This window comes from Musca domestica, unplaced genomic scaffold, assembly GCF_030504385.1.
Source record: "Musca domestica strain aabys unplaced genomic scaffold, Musca_domestica.polishedcontigs.V.1.1 22, whole genome shotgun sequence".
NCBI lineage: Eukaryota > Metazoa > Arthropoda > Insecta > Diptera > Muscidae > Musca > Musca domestica.
Genome location: NW_026712262.1, coordinates 4,294,911 through 4,307,499, shown reverse-complemented (window position 1 = coordinate 4,307,499; position 12,589 = coordinate 4,294,911).

The window sequence follows — 12,589 nt, the reverse complement described above, 5'->3', positions numbered from 1 at the left end:
AAATAAACATGTGTGCAAAATTTTTAGTCTTCTATCTCGATTTGTTCGAAAGATAGCGTGAGAATAGTCGGCTGCGCCCTAATTTGATCTTTCCCTCTGCTTCTTTATTTACAAAAACGATATCAGCTTTACGGATATCACAAATTTATGGATGTCAAAATGGAAAATAAATTATCGGAATATAAATTAATATGTGCATGTTTATACATTTAGGTATTTGTTATTGAAAAATTCTAAAACGGCACCACAGAGCTGTGCGAGCATGCGTGCTATGTGTGTGTGTGTGCGTGCTTCTAAAAAGTTTTAGATAAAAACATGGTTGTAAACTTCAATAGTGGTTGGTGTTTTCCGTATGTCGATGTTCAAGGAAATAGTTTATTATACTTTTAAAGATATTTAAGCAGCAACAACAACAGGACATGCTCACACATACACACACACACTCACTCTCTCTCTCTCTCTCTACTTATGCCGATACATAAAGTGTAACAATTTAGTTGAAAGTAGTTTTCAAGTAAAAGCCGATTGCACCAAGACTAAGTTCATTCCGTTGTATGCGTGTGTTTGTACGTGTCTGTCTGTCTGTGTGTATGTATGTTGGATGTTCGAAAATGTTTAAGTGGTTCAGTTGAAAGTTCACAGATAATATTTTGGTAGGCAAACAATGAATAAAACATTTTGTTACGTAAAAGCAAACATAACAGGGTGTAGCCCCATTGCAACGCTTAACTCAACTCTGTTGTTTCCGTTCGCTTTCTCAAGTACCTACACATTACATTTAATGGGACGGTACATATCCAGAGCTTACCAATACCATTAGTGATGGTGCTCCTTTGTGGCTTCATCCACAGATACCATGTGTGTGTGCGTGTGTGTCAGTGTGTAGTTGGATCGTATCCAAAATATCGCATAAGACACAAATTCTCCTAAGTGTTATGACACACTTAGCAAATTCTGTGCTACTCGGGAAAGACGAGAAAATGGAAAAAGTAAATTTACACACACACACGCACGCACACATGTGGAAACTTAGAATTTTTGGAAAATGACTTGCCACTCGACCAAAAATGCATTATCCCAACTTCCTCGTTTCGGTAAAAAGGGGATAATGAGTGAAAGGACACAGCCATTACACAAAACTCAGATGAATGACAATTACAAAGGGATTTTACAACGAGAAATTGTAGCAGACGGATAACATTTCTGATTTGTGTTTTATTAGTTTTCGGAATTTTTAAAAGTGAGAAATAAATTATAGGAATTTAATGTCGTATGGGATTTTTTATAAATCTAATGAATTCTCAATTTGTTGGCTATGTCGAGCTACAAATAAGTATCTGCTGTAGCTGTCATATGCGACGTATATTATGCATAACAACCGGACTCATTGCAAAAATGGTAGCAATAACAATCGTTTTTAACCATATTTAAAAACCATTAAGAAAAGATGAAAAGTCCGGCGCTGTCGACTGTATGCGTATTTAGGAAAACTCCCGAAACAAAAAAAAAAGTTTATATTGGGAAGTAGATGATACCAACAATGAACCAAAGAAGTAAAAAAGCTGTAAGTTCGGCCGGTCCGAACCTCCACCAATTGGTACAAATTTGGCAATTTTCAAAAAAATAAAATCCCTTAAAAATTCTGTTAAAATCTTAAAAATAGCGAATGTAGCCGTATATTAGGGTCTGTACGACGACGTGGAACTGCATAGGCAACTTTTGTCACAAGCTATTACAATATTCAAATGCGAAACTTAAAAAATCTGTTTAAAACTAAAATCATCCACATTCCGAATAAAGGGAGGAACCACGGGAGTTGTAAAACGTGGACCTGCACAGACAATTTTTTGTCATAGGCTGTAGTATCCATTACGAACTTCAAATGCGAAATTTGAAACAATTCCGGTAAATAATGTCGCTAAAATCACCTGAATACCGAATATCGGGAGGTACCGTTATATGGGGGCTATACGAAGAAGTGGACCTACATAGCCTATTTTCTGTTTAATGCTGTAGTATCTATTACGAACTTCAAAGACCACATTTAAAAGAATTCCGGTTAATAAATTCGCTAAAATCATCAAAATACAGAATATCGGGGGTACCCTTATATGGGGGCTATACAAAGAAGTGGACCTACATGGCCCATTTTCTGTTTTATGCTGTAGTGTCTATTACGAACTTCAAATACCAAATTTGAAACAATTCCGGTAAATAGTGTCGCTAATATCATCAAAATACTGAATATCGGGAGTTCCATTATATGGGGGCTATACGAAGACATGAACCTACATGGCCCATTTTCAACATCAAAAGTCCTGAAGACATAATACACATTTCAGTAAAATTTTATCAACCTACTTCATTTCGTTCGGAAGCTAGAGTGATTTCGACATACGGACAGACGGATAAACGGACGGACAGTGAAAAATCGACATAGAATTTTATGCTGATCAAGAATATATATACTTTGTGGGGTCTAAAATGTATATTTCAAGGTGTTAAAAACGGAATGACAAACTTAATATACCCTCCATACTATGGTGGAGGGTATAAAAAGATTGCTGTATAGTGCATGATGATTTCGATAAGGATTATATTAAAAATATTTTTTTAGCAATAGATATACCTGACTAAGTTTCACCAAATGGTCAAATTCGGTTGAATATGAAAGAAATCTCTTCAATGTGGGCTGATTATTACACATATGATGAGCAATAACCGTAAAATCGGATGAAGATGTACATCGAAGCTATATAAAAATCTAAACCGATCTCAATAAAATTTGGCAGACGTATTTTCGAGCGATATCTGATGTCCGGCATCAAATATCCTGGTTGTGGAGTGCTTATTACGCATGTGAGGGATTTTAACACGAAATCGGATGAAATATATATGTATGGGAGCTATAAGTGTGTCTGAACCGATTTTCACCGAAATTTTGTAGCATTTGCTTTAACGATGAATTCCGTCAGAAGTGCCAAAATGCAACACATTTGGGATGATATTAGCCGTTTTGTGCACAAAATACCTAAAATCGGATAAATATACAGGGTGAGATGAAAATACTGTAACAAAGTCAAAAGCCATAATTTTTGCATATTTTTTTAATTTTATTGAATGAAAGCAAAAAATTTTGAAAATAGCATCAAATTTTAGAAAAAGTTTAGATTTGTTCGAATTTGTCACCTTCTGCAAAAATTATGGCCTTCAAACGGCCAATGAAACCGTCACACGCTGCCCGAATGTTGCTCTTCGGTATTTTGGTCCATTTCCGGCGAAGCGCTTCCTTGAGGTGATTGACACTTAGGTATTTTTTAGTGCCAACCTTGCTTTCCAATATACTCCAGACACAATAGTCCAAGGGATTGGCATCCGGAGATTTTGGTGGCCATTGTGCGCTGGAAATGAAGCGAGGAACTACATTTTGTAACCATTTTTGGGTGACGCGTGCTGAGTGCGATGGTGCGTGCCCAAGGCTTTAATACACCCTCCAGAATAATTTCGCGATAATATTTGGCATTTATTCTGATGTCACGGTCTCCCATCCGACCATCGGATTTTCTGGCGGCCCACACCATCACCATGGCCGAGGCTTGAGTTCTGGTGGCCAACCGAAGGTGCACATTTTCAGCTGACCTCTTTGCAAGTAAACACGATCATTTTGTTTGTTTACAAACTGCTGGACAACGAATGTTTTCTCATCAGAGAAAACCAAATTCGGCAGTTCACCACTTTCAGCTTTTGAGTCTATATCTGCTGCGTTCGGTATATACCGAACCGCGTTTCACCAGATGGTAAAATTAGGTTGGATATGAAACAAGTAAAAAAAGCTGTAAATTTGCCCGGGCCGAACTTTGAATACAATCCACTTTTCGGAACGAATTTGGCAATTTTCAAAAAATAAAAATCGTTAAAATCTTAAAAATACAACCTGCATAGGCAACTTTTGTCATAACCCATTGCAATATTCAAATGTGAAACTTGAAAAACATTCGTAGAATAATGTAGCTAAAATCATCAAAATACCGAATCATCAAAATACAGAACATCGGAAATCGGATAAATATGTATATAGGAGCTATGTCTAAATCTGAACCGCTCTTGACAATATTATAAACATTTATTTCTGAGCTGTATCTGATATCTGGTACCAAAGGTTATTGTTGTGGGTGCATATTACTACTTTAACACAAATCGGATAAATCTTATATATGGGAGCTATAGCTATATCTGAATCGATTTTCATCAAATTTTATGTACTTATTTCTAAAAAGAATTCAGTCGGAATTGCCCTGATTCAGTCCACTCGGGCCGATATTAGCTTTTGGTGTGCAATAAACCTGATATCACAATAAAACTGATATATATGGGAACTATCAGATCTTGAAAAAAATTGGCAGAGGTATTTCTGAGCTTCATAATTTACTTGCCATTCTTGAGGAGTGCATATTATGCATGTGAGGAACTTAAAACCCCAAATCGGCTGTATTGGAGCTATCTATATCTAAACCGATTTTCACCAAATTTGGTGTCCTTGCTTCTAGATTGAATTTGGTGGGTTGTATCAAAATTCAGATCATTTGGATAAATATTTTCCATTTGGTGCACAAATAACCCGAAATCGGTTGAAGATATATATGGGAGCTATATCCAAATTTGAACAGATTTTGATAAAATTTGGAAGACGTATTTCTGGGCTGTACCTGATATCTGATACCATACATAACTTGCTTCTAGACTGAATTCGGTTGAATGTGTCAAAATTCATGTCATTTAGACTGATATTGGCCATTTGGTACACAACTCAGTAGGATTCGTCAATGGGCCAAACAAATATAGTTTGAAAAATTTCATCTAAATTTACAGACAGACAGACGGACTGACATGTATAAATCGACTCAGAAAATGATCCTATGAATTTCTTCAGAAGTAACTATGGGTCTATATCGCTTCCTTCTCCATGTTACAAAAAAATGCACAAAGACATAATACCATTACCACTATGTGAGGTAGAGTATATAAAGGTTCAATATAACCCCTTTGGTGATACGGCTGAGTGCAAAAGTTTTCGACCAAAATAATTTTAGCATTATTGTCTGCAATATTGATGAAGACACTATATATTTAAAATGCAAGGATTTCAAGAAATATTAATCCGATAATTTAAGAAAAAAGAAAAACTGTAGTAGCAGGTGGTGCCTCCTCTATTTAGTTTACTTTGCGATGTAAACTTACTAAAAGCCGATACACGTGTCTTCTATTTAAAGCTCTATTTTCATAATCTGTTGGATGGTCCCTGTAACTATTGGAAAATCGAATTGAATTGAGGAGCGAATTTCTATTCATCCATTTTTACTTGATGTATCCCTGCACCCTTAACCTCATTTAAATTTCAACTCCTTTTATGCTCCACCCTCATAGACATTTCGGCCATATGGTTGGCGAGACTTTTCACATTTCGTCTCCCAGTCAGTTACATTTTGTTAAATTAAATCCAAAAAAACACCTTTAATACGAACATCGACCCAAGTTCTAAAATAAAATTTTATTTGCCTTGATGTTTGGCAACTATGTGCTGTGCATATTTAATTAAAGTTAGCCAGATGTTGAATGTTTTTAATTTTTCCTTTTTTTTTTCTTTTTAAAACTCTCGGTTATTGTTATATGCTTAATTATTATTTTAGAGTCTGCCACCAATTAACATTTAGTGTAATTTTCAAAATGAAAAGCGTTTTTTTTTTCTTGTTTCGTGTTACTCTTAGCGCAAATTTTCTCTTCATAACAAAGGTCAAATTCATTCCCCTCCCGAACAGGTTTCGTTTTTGTGTGGCATGGCATGTACACATAAAACGCAAAATGAAACGAAAATATGAATGAGTGGTTTTAATCAGGACATCAGAGTAATGTGTATTTTCAGGGGGAAAAGAGAGGGACTGAGAGGGAGAGAATAATGAAGTAAAACTAATTTTCAATTTTCCATATAAGCGTTATGAATGCCAGGATTTTGTTTTCATTTTTTCTTGTCGTTGTTGTGTTACTTTTCATTCATGTGTTGGTGGCTGCAGTGGTAGAATTCGCATGAAATATGTTGCAAAAAAAAAAAAAAAACTGTTCCAGGCAAATGGAAACTATAACATTAGTTGCAAGCAATGGCATATTTTGACCCCAAAACATATCATGTATGTAGGTATGTATGTATAAAGTTGAGTTGCATAAAAACTAACTGGGAAAACAAAATTGTAACAAAAAAAACTATGGAGATCATTTTCCATAGGTTTTGATTAGAACAGTTCAAGGCAAACTTATAATGAAAGAATAATAATTTTAATTATAATGAGAATAATCCAAATATAAATACGGAGAATATTTGAGTACTTAACAATATTGTGGGCAATTTCCATATGTTCTAAAATGAAAGAAACCATTGAGATAATATTACATTACTAAATACATAAATAAAAATTTTTAACTTCAATAATAGGCCTAGTTCGAAATAGAAGTTTTTGCGCCAAAAAATGATAAACTGAATATGTAACCAGTAAGGAAAAGTCAAAAGTCGGCCGGGCCGACTATATGATACCCAGCACCACTATGCATATTAAGTAGAGCTCCCGCAACAAACGAATTTATTTCAAGTATATAATACCACCTATCAAGATTTATCTTTAGAGCAACTATAATTTGGTTTCGGAGGGAACAAATATATGGGAGGCATATCCAATTTTGAATCGATTTTCACTAAATTTGAGAGAGACATTTTTATCTTGTATACCAAATAACATTGCTATAGAGTTCATAATAGCACTACATTATTTTGGCTGCTATTAGCCATTATTTGCACAGTAAACCTGAAATCGGATTAATGATATACATAGTAACTATATCCAAATTTTAGCCGATCTCGATAAAATTTGACAAAGCTCTATAAGATATATACCAAATATAAAATTTTTCGAAATCATATTACCAATGTGAGGGACTTAAGGGCAAAATCGGATGAAATATATGTATGGTAGCTAATGCTATATCTGAACCGGAGGTATTTCTGGGCTGTACCTGATATCTGGTACCAAATATCACACGGACTGCCATGTATAAATCGACTCAGAAAGTGATTCTATGAAGATCCTCAAAAGTAACTATGGGTCTATCTCGCTTCCTTCTCCATATTACAAACAAATACACAAAGATATAATACCCTTGCCACTATGTGGTGTAGGGTATAAAAATGAATCTCCTCCCTTGTAATTACTCAAAATTTTGACCCCTTGTGGGCGAGGCATCGTAATTGTAGTAAACTCCCATATTAACATAAACATTTTTAGTAGAGTGAAACATTGAGATAAAAAAATGTTAAAAAGCAAACTAGAAATAAAATAAAAATTGGCCTGCACAGACAATTTTCTGTCTTAGGTTGTAGTATCCATTTCGAACTTCAAATACCAAATTTGAAACAATTCCGGAGAATAATGTCACTAAAATCATCAAAATATCGAATATTGGGAGGTCCCGTTATACGAACGCGTGGATCTGCATAGACAATTTTCTATCTTAGGCTGCAGTATCCATTTCGAACATCAAATACCAAATTTGAAACAATTCCGTTGAATAATGTAGCTGAAATCATAAAAATACCAAATATCGTACCGTTATATGGAGGCTATGCCAAAACGTGGACCTACATTGGCCTCAATTTTAATGAATTGTTTCGAACTGAATATCAGGAAAATATAAGGAACTTAAAAAGTTCAAAGTGTCAAATAAGATTAAAATAAGTAGCAGGTATGTCTGACTCGATTTTATTGAAATATGTATTTTTGTTATGAGTAGCACATAAGTTTCTAAGGAGACTTAAAAGGAAACCAAATATCGGAAATAACATGAACAAATATGTCAGGATTCTTATAAACTCCGCCATGCTTTGTCGGGTATATTAACTTTGTCTTCCAGTTTGAAAATCTTCGACATTTTTTGAACGAATTGAGGTTGATACACCAGTATCGGTTTTGCCGATATATTTATGTCCTGAGGCAATGCCCATTTATAAGTATGATATAAATATTACTATATATCAGGTATGAACAATATCGATTACTTCCACCACTTTTACGCGATATGGGGACGTACTAGAAAGAGAAGATTTTTTTGAGAAGAATTTTTCTTATTTCCAATTTTACGCGATTTGATTAACATTTAATCAAAATTCTAATATTATCTTATATTCTATGGTTGATAGAAATATTGAGATACACAATTTGAAGCAAACAGCTGTCTTGTTTCGCGTACTATGAAAGTTATGTGGAGGAGGTGCTGGAAGTAATGGGCTGATAAGTTCAATATTCACATATGATATAAAGTAGGTGAGAGATTAGCGTTGTGCGAATTTTAAAGAAAATTCGAATAATTATTCGAATTTTGACCCCTAGTGGTACTAAACTCCCATATTAACATAAAAATTTCTGCTAGAGTGAGACATTAAGATTTACTTAGTTTAAAGAGAATCACTAACATGTTTTGCAAGTTATAAGGGTTTTGAATATTAAAAATGTTCACCTTTTCTGGATCGTCTGCTATACATCCCAACTTCGCATCAGATCTTGTTTTTGCCAATATATTTGTATAAGCGCAGTTATACGGATGCTCTTTTAATAGTTTAAGAGCGTTATAGTTATTCAAAATTTTGACCGTTTCTGAGAGAGGTGCCAGAAGGTGTAAGCCATTCTATCCGTTCTTCATACAAAATCTTGTGTTGGTAGAAATATTGGGTTGTACGAAATTTCAAGACTATGAAATATTTACATAAATTATGCTATAATTTTTACATTTTTTTTAAATTTTAATGAACGAAAGCAAAAAATGTACAGGGTGAGATAAAACAAGTAAAAAAACAGTAAGTTTCAAATCCATTAAAAATTCTTTTAAAATCTTTAAAATATCTAATATAGGAAGGTGCCGATGTACGATATTGTGGACCAATATAGACAATTCCCTTCCAGGGGTAAAGTGCTCGCAAAGAACTTCTTGTGTGGATTTTCAAACAAAACGATTGGAAAATTTGGCAAAAATCATCAAAATACCGGGGGGTACCGTTATATGGGGGAACTACGATATCGTGGACCTATAAAGACAACTCTCTTTCAGGGGGTAATGTACTCACAAAGAAATCATGTGTAGAATTTCAGACAATTCCGTTGAAAAATCATCAAAATACCGAATATCGGGGAGCACCGTTATATGGGGGATATACGATATCGTGGACCTATATAGACAATTCTCTTTCAGGGGGTGGAATACTCAAAAGGGGCTCCTTGTGTGGAATTTCAGACAATTCGGATGAAAAATGTAGCTACCGAATATCGGGGGTACCGTTATAGAGGGGCTATACGATATCGCGGACCTATATAGATAATTCTCTGCCGAGGCATAAAGTTCCCACAAGGAACTCCTTGTGTGGATTTTAAGACAATTCCGTTGAAAAATGCGGGTAAAATCATCAAAATACCGAATATCGGGGGGTACCGTTATATGGGGGATATACGATATCGTGGACCTATATAGACAATTCTTTTTCAGGGGGTAAAGTACTCACAAGGAATTACTTGTGTGGATTTTAAGACAATTCCATTGAAAAATGTAGCTAACATCATGAAAATACCGAATATCGGAAGGTAAATTTATATAGGGGATATACGATATCGTGGACCTATATAGACAATTCTTTTTCAGGAATCAAAATGCTCACAAGGGACTCCTTTTGTGGAATTTCAGACAATTCAATTGAAAAATGTGGCTGAAATCATTAAAATAACGGATACCGGGGGTACCGTTATATGGGGGCTATACGATATCGTGGACCTATAAAGCCCATCTTCGAACTTGACCTGCCTGCAGACAAAAGAGAAATCTGTGCATAATTTTAGCTTCCTATCTTAAATCGTTTAGACTGTGATTACAACAGACGGACAGACTAAATTTAGAATCGTCTTAGAATTTTACGCTGATCAAGAATATATATACTTTGTTGGGTCTAAAATGATTATTTCGATGAGTTACAAACGGAATGACGAACTTAATATACCCTCCATACTATGAATGGTGGAGGGTATAAAAACTGCAACAAAGACAAATGCCACAATTTTAATTTTTTTTTTTTTAATTTTATTGAATGAAAGCAAAAAATTTCCGAAATAGCATCAAATGTTTGAATATGTTCAGATTTGTTCGAATTGGTAAACTTTGACACGAATTATGGCCTTCAAACGACCAATGAAACCGTCACACGCTGCCCGAATGTTGTTCTGCGATAATTTGGCCCATTCCCGGCGAAACACTTGTTTGACGTGATCGTCACTTTGGTATTTTTTAGTGCCAACCTTGCTTTCCAAAATACTCCAGACACAATACACCAATGGATTGATATTCCTAGATTTTGGTGGCCATTGTGAGTTGGAAATGAATCGAGGAACCCCATTTTGTAACCATTCTTGCGTGGCGCGTGCTGAGTGCGATGGTGCTGAGTCCTGTTGGAATGTCCAAGGTCTGCGGCCAAAATGTTTGCGTACCCAAGACTTTAATACACCCTCCAGAATATTTTCGCGATAATATTCGGCATTTATTCTGATGAGCGACCATTTGTTGTTATGGCGGCCCACACCATCGCCATGTCCGGCGCTTGAGTTCGGGTGGCCAACCAAAGGTGCACATTTTCAGCTGATCTCTTTGACGTACTGGACAACGAATGTTTTCTCATCGGAGAAAACCAAATTCGGCAGTTCACCACTTTTGGCCAAGCCAAACATCAAGTTCTTGCACTTTTTGGAATTTCAATGGCTTTATAGCCCCTGAGCTCATTTTTCAATATTTGCCAAATGAAATATTGCGATATGTTCAGCTCACATTGACATTTTTCGGCCACTGCGACGCGGGTTTCGAACAAGTCGCTTCTTTATTTTTTGAACCATTTCTGCTAATGTTTCTGTTTTCTTCCGTCCACTTCCTTGACGTCGGGCTACGCTACCAGTATCACGGTAACGAGCGATGGTACGAGACACAAAAGATGTATCCTTATTTAAATGCTGGAGTGCTCTAACGATAGCCACTTGTGGTTTTCCAGCCAATTATAAAGAAATCACACTATCACGCTTGAATTCCATTACGAATAACTTTTTTTCTGGAAAATTCTCACCAAAATGCTTTTGTACGCTTGTAAACAATATAATGAGCTGTCACTGGAATAATTTTAACAGCTGTCTTACGAGTGGTTTAGAAAAAACGGCAGTCTGAAGTTGGTTGCATTTTTTTTTTCATCTCACTCCGTAGTTACTAACATAAAATTGCCCAAAGCCAAAATTTTAGCTGTATTATATGAAGAGTGAAAATGGATTGTATCACACCAATTCTGTTACCTAAACCATTAAAGTTGAAAAAAATGATAATAGGCATACCTAGCATAACGTGGGGAAATAGTCGACATAGTCCAAAACTGACACATCACACTATTTATATCAGACTTAAGACAGATTTAGAAAATTCTTCAGCTCCTCCCCAATAATTGGTCAACATTTTGAATAATCGTAACGCCAGTCAAAATATGTATAATAAATTGCCGGCAAAACCAACGGAAACGTTCTAACTTGTTTTATTAATTTTGGCATCCTTTCACACCAATTGGAACTCTAATGCCAAATATCGTAAGTGACACACAGTCATTGCCACTGGTCGCTAATGCCCCACCTATGTTAGTTTTAATTTTTTCATTGAAATACATTTTATTTGGGTCACCATTCCCTTTGACATATTTTCTAAATTGTATTATTTGTTTCGAATAAATATACCTTCCTTTTCGTTTCACCAATTTTTAATTGTTCATTGTATGGTTTTCAATTGTTCTAAGAATAACAAAATGGAAAATATAATTATTAAACATAATGAAATTTAATATTAAATAAAATGGCAAGTTCATATTTTATTTATTTGGATAACTTGTGATATTTGAACAATGTGATTAAATATTCAAAAAATAAACACTGTTTAGTTTGGCACACTAAATTTGTATTATTATGTTTTGTATTATTGTTTGCAATATCAAAAAACTTCTACAAAAAACTAAAAATAAACTTAAGTCTAAAATTTTTAAATGTTTTAATAAAATTGATTTCTTGAATAAATTAGTAAACCTTAACTAGTTTCATTCATATTCGCCAGTGTCTACAATATTTACTGGTTAACAAATTTTCTGTTTATCCCATCATTCATATTCTCTGCATATATCTACCTGCATCCGTGTTTGTTTACAAAATAAGCAAAAGCTCAATGCCATTGTAAATATTTACCACACAATACGTGATCTATTTATTTAAGTTTTAATCAAATATTGCTTTACAAATAATTAATTTATGTCCAACCAATTTGGCGAAAAAAATACAACGTGACATAAAAACTGCCTCGGTTGCAGCTCTTACATTCACCGGAATGGATAAATGGTGGGTGGATTTGTAATGGGAGGTGATTATCGTTCAATTAATGCGAATTTGTGTAACTCGGCCACTCCTAAAACGTTCAGCGACAAAACCCATTACCACCTCCA